The 11,463-nt window shown below is 48.1% G+C and overlaps 1 protein-coding gene across 2 annotated transcripts in view; it reads left to right on the top strand.

Moving 5' to 3' along the window:
• The first annotated feature begins 615 nt into the window (after positions 1–615).
• The window catches only part of LOC105367481 (uncharacterized), a 14,045-nt gene continuing 3,197 nt past the window's right edge, over positions 616–11,463 (top strand). Inside the window, exon 1 of one of the 2 annotated variants that reach the window (XM_011506207.1) lies at positions 616–713. The gene's annotated coding sequence lies outside the window, so the exon portion shown is untranslated. Of the gene's footprint in view, positions 714–8,216; positions 8,315–11,463 lie in introns of those variants that run through there. The other variant, XM_011506209.1, reaches the window with a different exon arrangement.

Below are 11,463 nucleotides of genomic sequence, written 5' to 3'. Positions count from 1 at the left end.
AAAGCGTACGCTTGAACATTCGTGTCGAAGGTTTCGGGCACATGGGTACCGGGAATTTTTACAATCATAGGAGCCAGGCCTCGCCTCGACTTAAGTTCACTGCAAAAATGTTTAGATTCGCTGTGAAACAGAGAGGTATCGGAAAAGTACAGCATGAAATGCAAACCGATGCTCCAGATCCGCTTTCCCTTAGGCGGGATAGCAAGGCATTAGCCTTCGATGGGGCAGCTTCCCTCCGCGGACAAAGGAAAGCGCTCGTCAAGGGAAAGGGTGAACTTTCCAAAAACGGCAGAAGGGTCTCCCTCCGCGAATCGGATCCTTATCCGACACCCTGGGGAACGTCGTCTCTCGGACACCAAGAATCGCGGCGATGGGCGAGGTGCCGTGACACTTTCAATCCCTTTGAAAAATCCAGTTAAAGCCAGATCCTCCTCTACCGCCCTCCAACCTCTCCCGCTGCTCTCCGGCCGCTCGATGCATCCGCGTAAGCGATGTTGGGCGGACGGGCGGAGGGAGGGGGGGAGGGGGATGGGGAGGGTGTAAGGGGAGGAGGAGGAGGAGGAGGAGGCCGGTGGCTCCTAGTGCGCAGGTCTCCTCGTCGTTGCTTCTACGACGAGTAGTCGCGCAGCGCCGCGAGAGCAGTACGGAAGGGTTCGAGCCGAGAGGTAGACTTGGCAGCGGAGGCAGCCAAGACCGAGTCAGCGACACCCGAGGTAAGTCCTGGAGCTTCCCCGAGGAAGCGCCTCGTCGCCGGTCTCAGTACGATTACGCGAGATGGGGCCCGCGGTCCTCGAGGTTCGGTGCCGCCTCGAGCGAGAGCGGACACATTACCTCGACAATCGACCTCGCTCGGCCTCTACGATCGATTCATCCCCGCACGCGAGAGAAAACTCACTCGGAGTGCCGCCGACACCGACGCCGACGCCGACGCCGACGCCGACGTCGCTACCGCTCCGCATCGATCTACGACTACCCTGAGCTTTTGGCATCGCCTTCTCGACGCTCCCTCCTATCGATTGTCGCACTATCACGATTCGTCCATTGTCCCGAGGGTACGCGTTCCTGGGTCAGCCTCGAAGAGACGCGCCGCCCTCCCTACTATCCTCGGCCCGAAGCTTTTTGGGAGGTGGGTGGGTGAATGAGGCAGGGGATTGGAGCACATGGGAGGAGAGGGGGCAGAACGGGTAGCCGATCGATCTCCGTGTACAGCGCCGATTTCGTGGAACTCGGTTACCAGGCGACTTCGGCCATCCTCAATTACAAGATCTCGCCTCTTCTCTTTTCCCGTCCATCTACGCTCCCTCCCATCCTCCCTCTCTCGTCACCTGTCCAACACTGCTCGACTTGTGCCATTCAATCCGAAACGCGACAGGGCCAAGATAGCTAAGCCCGTCACCGCCTGACGCCGAATCCTGGAGGCCAATCCCTCCCTAATAGCGATGTCGACCCAGCCGGCTGAACTTTACTCCACTTTACTCGTAATTATATCATAATAAGCGTCGCGTCGCCAGGACCACCTCCTCCACTGCCGAGGAGGAACGATCGTTCGGCTAATGGCCGACCGTTTGCATCAAACACTTGTCATTACGAAAATTTGTATGAATTCACGGGCTTGCGCACTGCCACTTATATACTTCCAATCGCCTTCATAAGATTTCTAATTCATACATTATATAATGCTATTAAGCCGCAATTATTTTCATTTTACGACACTATTAGCGCCTCCGCGGTAATGGCCAACGGCGAGAATGACATTAGCGCCTCGTCGACATCTAATTTTCGAATGGTCGTTACTTTACGTAAGAAGCGCGTTATGCATTTTGCGCGAGAGAAAATGTCGAAAGGCCGATATCGACGATTTACCGATATTATCGAGCGAGTGTCATAGAAATTTAAAAGACATTTCGTCTTTTCGTCGTAAATGCTTTAGTCACGTGTAATAATTACGAGCGACAATAATTGTCAGAGGAAAATTTTCGATGATATAATCATCTATACTATTCTCTTTGCATGGAAAAGTTGTTATTTACGGTAAAATGTCGGAGTACGACGGATAAGAACGACAAGGTTGCATTAAAAGCATTAAACTTTTTGCTGACAAGAGAAATTATTTTTAACGCGGGTAATGAATGTAAATTACCCATTACTATTTATTGAATTGTCAAGGTGCGTGTTTCAATTAGCTAAAGAGACTTACTTAATCGAAAAAGAACTCTAATAATGAGTGCTTCGTTTAACCTTTGTTTTTTTTTGTTTTTTGTTTTTTTTTTTTCCCCCAAGGTACTTGCAGCGTAATTATCATCGGATTCAAAATTCGTACTTTCTCGGCTGAAGATCTAAGGCGTAAGATCTTACCAATGATGAGACATTAAAATTGCAGATTTCCAGATAATTCCAAACGCTATCCAACAATAATCATAAAGCCGACGTTCCCGTTTAATATATATATCTACTCGTTTGCTTCTCTACTCATCTCCCTCCCCCTCCCATACTCCCCTGCAACCATCATATACCAGACCCAACTGCGTGGCACCGACTACGACGTTCAGATAGTAAGATCCTCGAGAGATGGGATAAGGAGAGAATCAGTCGCGCATTAAAGGCGAGCAGAACCGATGATATTTGAGAAATCGATGCCGCCTCGACGGCCCTTACGCAATGTTTACAAGCGCCACGACGTAACTCGGCCAATGGAGCGCGCGGCTTTAATTGTGTGCCACTTTCCGCGCGAGCGACGGAGCGCGGCTGAAAGAAGAAAGAAGACATGATCGCATGTCACCACGCGACGCACAATCTCGGGCTGCGTAAATTATTTTCCCGCGGCACATCTCGGGCGGCGTGGTCGTGGTGGGAGGTAGGGTGGTAGGGTGGTAGGGAGGGAGGGTAGGAGAGTATATGGGAACAGAGCGAGGAGATATCACGATTGTTCGCGCGACTTGTTTTAAACTCGCGCCGCTCGAGCTATCTATCGCCTCGTCCTCTTTACGTCGATTTCCGCGCTCACTCATCAATCGCCAAGGCAATTTGTAATATAAACATTGTTTTTCTAAGGACGTATTTTGTAAACAACGAGGCAGCGAAGGTACACCGCGACGATCAATGATTATTAACATAAATATAAGGCGCGCTTAGCAACGGCCAGCGGCATTTTATTAAACGCTGTCGCCTCCTCCTCCTCCTATTCGTCGCCTATTCCCTCTATTTCCTTGGTCTTACCTATCGTCGTAATCCGTGTCACGGCGCATTCATGCGAGCGACGTATGTTTTATGTAATGCGTAAGGCACACCGCTATTTTATCATTTTCATCTTGTTTCATCTGCACGCTCGCGGTTCGTTGGGGGGAAAATCGTGGAGCTGGGCCGGCTTCGCGCTAGAAAGTTTATTAAACTTCCCAGCTCCTCGTATATTCGACATGCGCATTACGTCTCCTGATGCAAACTGAGGCTGATATTTTCTATTTCAAGAAGCCCCGATCGAGAACGGAGATAGATATGCGGAGATATTCGAGTCCCACGAATATTCGATGTAAAGTACAAGGTTACTTTGCGAGCAATTTTCCGAAATGAATACACGTGCTGTCTTGGATTGGATTTGCAAGTATTCATTGTCGAGGCACCGTTGCATTTTTCATATCTGACAAAGCTGTACAAAGAGGCACATCCACGAGCACATTTCCTCATATTTCCCAATGTATACAAAATTTTATTAATTCACCCGCTGAGTCGAGTCATTTGCATATTCTTTAACGGTCAACTTTAAACTACGAAGCTTTCCATCTCCACCCCCCCCCCATCGTTCCTCATCGCCTTCCTATGAACGATTTCCTAAGCTAATCGGGATATTGACTGCCCGCGAGTCGTTATCCACGTGATTTTGACGCAATTGACCATATTTGCCCTCGAGCATGCTTTCCTTCCACCTTTTCCTTACGTCGCTTCGTTGCACTCCGAGCAACGAAAAGAAATCAATTTTCAAAGAGCCAAATGTCATGCCGAAATGCACAAAAATTTACGGAGAGACTTGGGCAGAGACCCGCGCGCGCGCGCGCAAACTCGCAACTTTCCGAAAAATTCCGTCACCTTTAAAGTTTTATCGTAGATTTCTCCGATAAGATATTGTTTGCCGTAGCTGGCTTTTCTAATAATTTCTCGAAAATTTCTTGAAAATTGTTTGTAATTGCAGATTGTGACACTTTAACGTTTTTGATGAGTCCGTGATTTTCCGTACGTGTCATTGGTGATCGTCGAGTATTATGGAATCGATTAATCTAATCGATGACCCTCGCCCAGTCGATCATCAGCAATGCATCGCGGACCTTCGTTTACAATGATCGATAAGATACAAAATAATAAGAAATAATTACAATTACGGGGAATTATAACAACAACGACGACGACGACGACGACGACGACGACGACGACGACAACAACAAAATATCGTGGACAATATTTAGCTAAGAATATGTTCTCGTTAAAGGAGTCGAGGATCCTTTAAATAAATAGCTCATTTCCACTATTGATCACGACCTATTAGTCCTTACGAAAATCACAAATACGACGATTGAATATGATTGGAATTTCGAAAAAGAATCTTTTAATTATTAATTAATCCCTTCGATAAAATGAAAAATTTCACTCGATAAAAGCTTATCTTTTAAAGAGATACTCATGGATGAACAACTTTTCATATAATGAATTCAATGTTACGGCGGTAAGAGAAAGGAAAAAAGTAAGGAATTCAAAATTACTGTAATAAAATCAGTCTCGTATAATAACAAATAATGAAAAGGATTCTGGCGAAGCTAATTATCTGCGCGCAATTCCTGGAAATCGCTTTTAAAGAATAATAACGAGATTAAATGTAAGACCTCTACAATCTGAAATAAGCAAATGAATGAGTACCTGCGACGATCATTTCTGCGAATAAATATTACAGTGTATTATCAGCAGTGGTGTTATTATTAGCGCTTTTTTGTTTTTCAATAGGAGTAAGACGAATGCAAAACGTCGTATAGCATTGTGTCAGTTTAGCTCCATTCTGCTTTATTTGAATTTCCATTGTCCTGATCGAAATCCCAATGAATCATAAATCTTTCAAATATACAGCACTCCAGCCAGACGAATAATAACATTAGCCAACTTATAATTAATTATGTCGACAACAATAATCATAAGTCCCTCTCGCTATATTATCGCTGTGTTATAAGCGAGTCGTTTGCAAAAGTCGAGAAACAAACGGTCTTCGCTGTTAGATTGTTCACTGGCAAAATTAAATAATTAACAGGGCCATATGATTATTAAAGCGTAAGTGACGATAAACGAATGCGCTAGCGACACTATGAATATGTAGAGCAGTAGAATTCGTTGCGCATTAAAACAAACATTCGGTATTAAGCGCCGACTAGTAGTGGGATGCTCCAATGTCTATGTGTATGGGCGTGTGTAATGAGATGTAATAATAACGTTTGGCAGAACTTTCAATGGATATTAAAAGTAAGGGAAAAGGATTTAAAGACTGTGACAACGATTACGAGGTGCCCCGTAACACGTGGAAAACTTCCTGCAGACGTCGAGATCGCGTTACGAAAAAATAAACCTTCTGCTGCAGGCTCCATGGGATTATGGATGTGCGCGCGCGCGCGCGTGTGTGTGTGAAATGGTAGTGGTGGGGTAGGGTTGGGCGACGGGGGAGGTGGGGGAGAGCATTATCGAAGACAAGCAGAGGTAAGCGATAAGGCGCGGCAGTTAGTTGGTCGGCAGCGAGTCGCGCGACCTCGAGCGAAATTTAGGGCAGCCGCGGTTGCCTAATGACGCTCCTCTTGTCGGCCAATTTCGCGACGTTGATTAAAACTGGGTCACGGGGATCAGCTGAGCGAGGATACGAGCCAGGATGGCCGAGGGCTCGTCGCGCACACCAATTTGCACGCCCAATTGGGCCGCGGGCGTGCCGGACCGCTCCAACGGCCTCGACCACTCGCGCACAATCGAACGTCTTACGAATCGCCCGGACATTCGATAATTGCACCGGCAATTAATCCACGTAATCGACACTGGCAATTGTTGACCGAGTTGGAAGTGCTCGCCTCCTTGGGGTCCCTACAACCACGCGCAAACGCTTTGGCAGACTGTGACAGCCGATCTATCGGGCTGCGGATAATTCTTTGCATTGGCTTGGATTTTCAGCGGTTCGGGACGACAATTGACGCCCCGCGACGACCTGTCCACGTCCGTAATGTCACATATGCTCTTTTAAACGCCCTCGATATTTCTTTTAAACGGCCAAACGACAGGCGGCGTACTTTTAACGACTCTGTGCTTGCGTAGTTTTACGCGCTTATCAAGCGTTTTTTGACGACTCTCTATTGGAGAACAAATGTGCAAGCGCCATGTGCTTTAAGTCGCACAGCGGACCAAACAAACAAGCTACTTGCACGACCGCGGGCGTTCTTTTATTTTGCCCGTTTACCTTGTGATCTGGGATAAGATGCTCGGGAGTGACATCCTCGCTCCGGGAATTGAAATTACGCGTCGCTGAGCTCGAGCGTTAAGTTGAATAAAGCGCTAGCGATTTACGTCGACGCTAAGTTCCTCATCGTGCATAATAATGTCGCGCGGGTATCGAATAAATTTCCAAGGGAGATGGGATGCCGGCTAGTCGGAAAATGCTTGACTTTCAGTTTTACAACCGCGTACCCCCGCCGCTAACGACGACGACGACGACGACGACGACGACTCTCGTATATTATACAGCTCGGGTAAATAAATAAACAAACGATTCCTCGTTTATTTATCAAAAACGCCGAGGCCACGCGCGCATTGTTTATCCTCGCAAGCATAAAAACAAAAAATGTGGAAAATATGGGTGTCCGCGTAAGCGGAGTGATCTTTCTCAATTTGCCGTGTAATTTGAGCGTGTCGAGCGCCGGGCCCGAGCGTGAAAATCAGTTCATTGCCGGATTGTGCGGCGCTCGCGCATTTCCATTCGAAACCGTCGTTTCGAGAAACGCCTACGTTTCTCGCTGGCGGCGCATAGCTTGTGTTTGTCAATAATTAAAAGCTCGGCCGTGAACGCGAGCCCGGCGATTAAGCGAGTGCGCGGCATTTTGATGGCACAGCGAGTGGTGCGATGCCCCGGTCGCCGTCGATTCCTCACGACCGAATGGAAAGCCTCGACATCCGCTAAGCAAACTCGTGGGAAAAATGGGACGCGAGCGAACCAATCGATGCTCGCCCCTAACGAATTCGCGCCTTGGATAATCGATGCTCGATCCTCCTAGCGACGCAAATTTCCATCGGCGTCGAAGCGAATTTGCTTCAGTTTATTCAGCGCCGTTCGACTCTTATACGCTGCGCGATTTAATGTATTCCGTTTCTGCGAGCGAGCGAGCGTTTAAAAAAGAAAAAGAAAAGAAAAACCGCTTTGACCTACTCAACGATGCAAGCGTACGGACGCGACCGCGCCAGATCCGTCATTTTTAACGAATGCCGTATTGGGCTTTATTGAAAGGATATGCATATTTAATGAAAGGATATACGCCTTTTCCCATCGTCTTCCCATCCTCTTATCATAGTCTTCTCATCTCCCAACTGCGAGTCTCCCCCCTCCCCCACCCACTTCCTCTCCCGTTTTGCCACGGCCCTTGCGCCCGCTCATAGCGAACGATCGGGTCGACGTATGTTTGCTCGGGTCCCTCGTCCTTTCGTTAGATACTGTCCAGGCGACCTTGGCCGTACGACAAAACTTGGCGATAATCGCACGTAACGCCCCTAAGTTCGGGATCGTTCTCGAACTCTGCCATGAAAGAAGAATGATCGGGGCGTTACCGCGTAAAAGCGCTCACCGCTTCCGGGATGAGTTCCTCCGCTCGATTGCTCCAGCTGTCGGTTGCGCAAGAGGCGGTGGTGGTGACGGCGGCGGCAGTGGTGGCGGCAACGGCGGCGATTGCAGCGGCGCCCCTCCGTAGGCGCCTTACGACGACGACGACGACGACGACGACGACGACGACGACGACGACGACGACGACGACGACGACGACGACGACGACGACGACGACGACGACGACGACGACGACGACGACGACGACGACGACGACGACGACGACGACGACGACGACGACGACGACGACGACGACGACGACGACGACGACGACGACGACGACGACGACGACGACCACAGCCTCAGCCGCCACCGCCACCGCCACCGCCGCCGCCGCCGCTAGTGCCGCAGAGGTTCCGACCCAGTTGAGCGCCGGCACTCGAAGCCGGACCGTCGCACCTGTCATACGCACCGGATCTCCCACACATCGCCAGCAAGGTAACGAGAGCTTAGGAGTGGAACTCGTAATCGGGAATGTGCGAATTACCGTGACCGCCGTTACACGGTTCATAATAATGACTAAAGCGGACTTCGAGATCGCGTGTGCCTCCGTGTGGATCACTGTGCCGTCAGGAATTTTTTTTTTTCTCTCATCGGGGGATACCTAGATTTTTCGGGCATGTGTCTTTAAGGGACGAGGAGCCTATTGTGCCCAACCACATACGCAAACTTATCATAAAGAAATGTCATGGATTTTTGTTTTCAAATACCGTTAACTGCGATCTCAGTGCGTGCAGCCATTTAATTATGCTGATAAGTGCCGAGGTGCCCGAAATGAACGATTAAATATTGAATAAACGCTCGGTATTATATTGTCGGAGCTCGTAGTAGCCGAAACCGATCGTTAAAGTAATAATTATGTGCAAAAAATTTTTTCTAATCGTGCGTAGTTGATATGGCTTTGATGAGAACCTTGCATAAACGACGAGCAGACGTAAATCAAGTTCGTTCATACTCCGACTTTGTACTTTAACAGTGTTATTGATCGAGATAGTACGTGGACGAGTGTGTTGGGGGGGGGGGGGGAGAGAAAAGCGCGTATTAGTATAGTAAAAAACACATAAAGTTCGTGAGGAATTGGAGAAGTTGGATTTCGTGCTGCGATAATCACAAGTGGCAACGCTAATAAGTCTCGAGCTTTATTTTCGCGCAAGATTGTGTGAATTTAGAAGGAATAGGCTATGATGGTTAGATTTTTTGAGATTCGAGGATGGCGTTACTCGCGCTACGTCGCCGTGTATATTGAATAATGAGCGCTGATGTAAACGACGCGCTTGCGAGCTTAGCTAATTAGTAGCCGAAGAATGGATCGGCCGATCGAGCGAAAAGGCCAAGCTCCAGGCGTCCGCGCGACGATAAATATAGACGAGGCGGCGTCCGAGTGCGAGCTCAAAGTGCCTCGTCGGGAGGAGAAAAAAAGGAATCGGTTATGCCAGAGCGCTAAAAATTTCCATAAACGAGCGAGAGCACGGGAGGAGAGAAACTTATTACCTCACGATGAGCGGCCAAGTGGTGCGCATCGCTCCTTACGTAAGTCGTTAGCAGCGCGAAAGATGAGGCGTTCGCACGGCAAACAAGTGTATAATATATACGCACAATCGCAGCTCTACTTGACAAATGTCATTGCTCTCTCTCTCTCTCTCTCTCTCTCTCTCTCTCTCTCTCTGTCACGCGCGCAAGCACGCACACTCGTATACCTCGCTCACTCGCTCTCTCGCTCGCTTCTTCCCCGTTATTTGCTCGCGCGAACGATATCGAGGCACAATGTGGGCGTAGCGCAGCTGCCGGCATTAGCTCGGTAGATCCGAGACTCCTCACTCACCCAAGGCGCAGCGCACGGATTTTTCAGATTAACCGGCCGATCTATCGCGATTATTATCAGGCCGCGTTACATTTTTACATACGGGATGCGGGGATAAGTATCGTTACGCTCCAAGGATCAGCCGTGGGAGGCGATGGAAGTTACTACAATAGACAACGTTACTACAACTTCCGTATTCAGCTGGGAGAATAATAATCCAGGGTTGGCAATAACCAGAGTGGCATAGCGACGGCTCGTCTTATCGATACAATTTGCGGCTCAAGCAGTGCATTTCTTATCAAATAATGCATCGCATTATTAAGGTAGAAGGTAGAAAAATGACGGAAGGAAGAAGCGTTGTTCGATTATTGTGCGTTTGGTGTTTGCGCTCGATGCGATGCAAGCAGGCCTGGACATACATCCCACGGAAATAGATTTTGTTGGAATCCCGTCTTTTTTTATTTCTCTACTTGCTTGTCTTTGCGCGTGTATGTTTGTGTGTGTGCGCGCGCGCGCTGGCGGGCGTGCATTCTGATAGGACTGGTGCTTTACCGAATGAAAAAGTGACAGGGCCATTCATATAAACGCCGCGACACTCGATGTAAAAATTTGAAGCGAGAAGGACAAGACGGGATGTGAATGTTTGCCTAGTGATAGTGTGTGCGAGCGCCTTCCACTGAATAAAAGCGGAAATCGTAAAGGTAGATGCGCGGCGCCGCCTTAAAACGCTCTTCATTGGCTAGTCGCGGTACGTCCGGCACATTGTGAAAAAGTAATAGAAAGTAAGGATGCGAATACGTTTGTGTCGGAGCACCAATTTTTTTCTCTTTTCTTTTCCCTTTTTTTTTGTGTTATTTAAGAATTAACGCCAACAACGTGGCTTTTACCGCGAGAGACATTGTTCTTTGTCTTTAGCACTTGGCTACTATTAGCCACGGCAATGGCTGATATCATTGTTCTTAATAAAGACTTTAAATAAAGTGTGACCTTCTCGTCATTGTTTCATTCGTGATTTTAATAAGAGCGGCTAATAAGCGTTATAGGATGCATGCTAAACAATATTCAAGATTTCAATGTGAACGTTGAAACGGAAATTCGCTTATATTGCGCAAAGCACACGAGACAGTTCTCTTGATTTACAAACAATGAAAATGCGCGCGAATTTAAAATATTCTATCACGAATTATGAATATAATTTTATCAGGCAGCGCCCGTGCCACGGCAATCGGTGGACTCCAAAGGGAGACAGATATACATCTCAACGGTAATTACGAAAGATCTTCACGGAAGTGAAATACCGTGAACTCTCTGTTTACTCCCACGCATGCTCTCGTGCACTCCCTACCTCGATTATATTTATTTTCTCCCTCCACTGGGCCCCGAAAGCCGTACATTCTACCATTTTTCTTACCGAATAATAACGTTTACTCCCACGAGCTTACTTTACCTTCTCATCCGCCCTCAACGGATCTCGAACTTTATAGCTTTCGTTCTGCGCAAGCGGCACTTGGCTCAACAATTTATTCCACCGACTCGTCGTTCGATTATTAAACTCGGATAGCTCGTTCGCCTGCCTCGCTTTATACGAAACTCTCACCAAAGCTCGCGTTCCGAAAATATCGTCTGGAATTACTATATCCCCCTCGAGATCCGGCTTCATCCGCTAGTTCTTTTCTGCATTATCCTTTCCTTTCCTTACCATTTCCCATGTCTAAGAGAATCTAAGAGAATAAAACGATGGTAGTGGGGGGAGGGATTGGCGGTGAAAGGTGAGCGGGGGGGGGGA

This window comes from Ceratosolen solmsi, unplaced genomic scaffold (assembly GCF_000503995.2).
Source record: "Ceratosolen solmsi marchali unplaced genomic scaffold, CerSol_1.0 scaffold7, whole genome shotgun sequence".
In the NCBI taxonomy this organism is placed as follows: Eukaryota; Metazoa; Arthropoda; class Insecta; order Hymenoptera; family Agaonidae; genus Ceratosolen; species Ceratosolen solmsi.
This window is presented reverse-complemented; position numbering and strand designations above follow the sequence as displayed.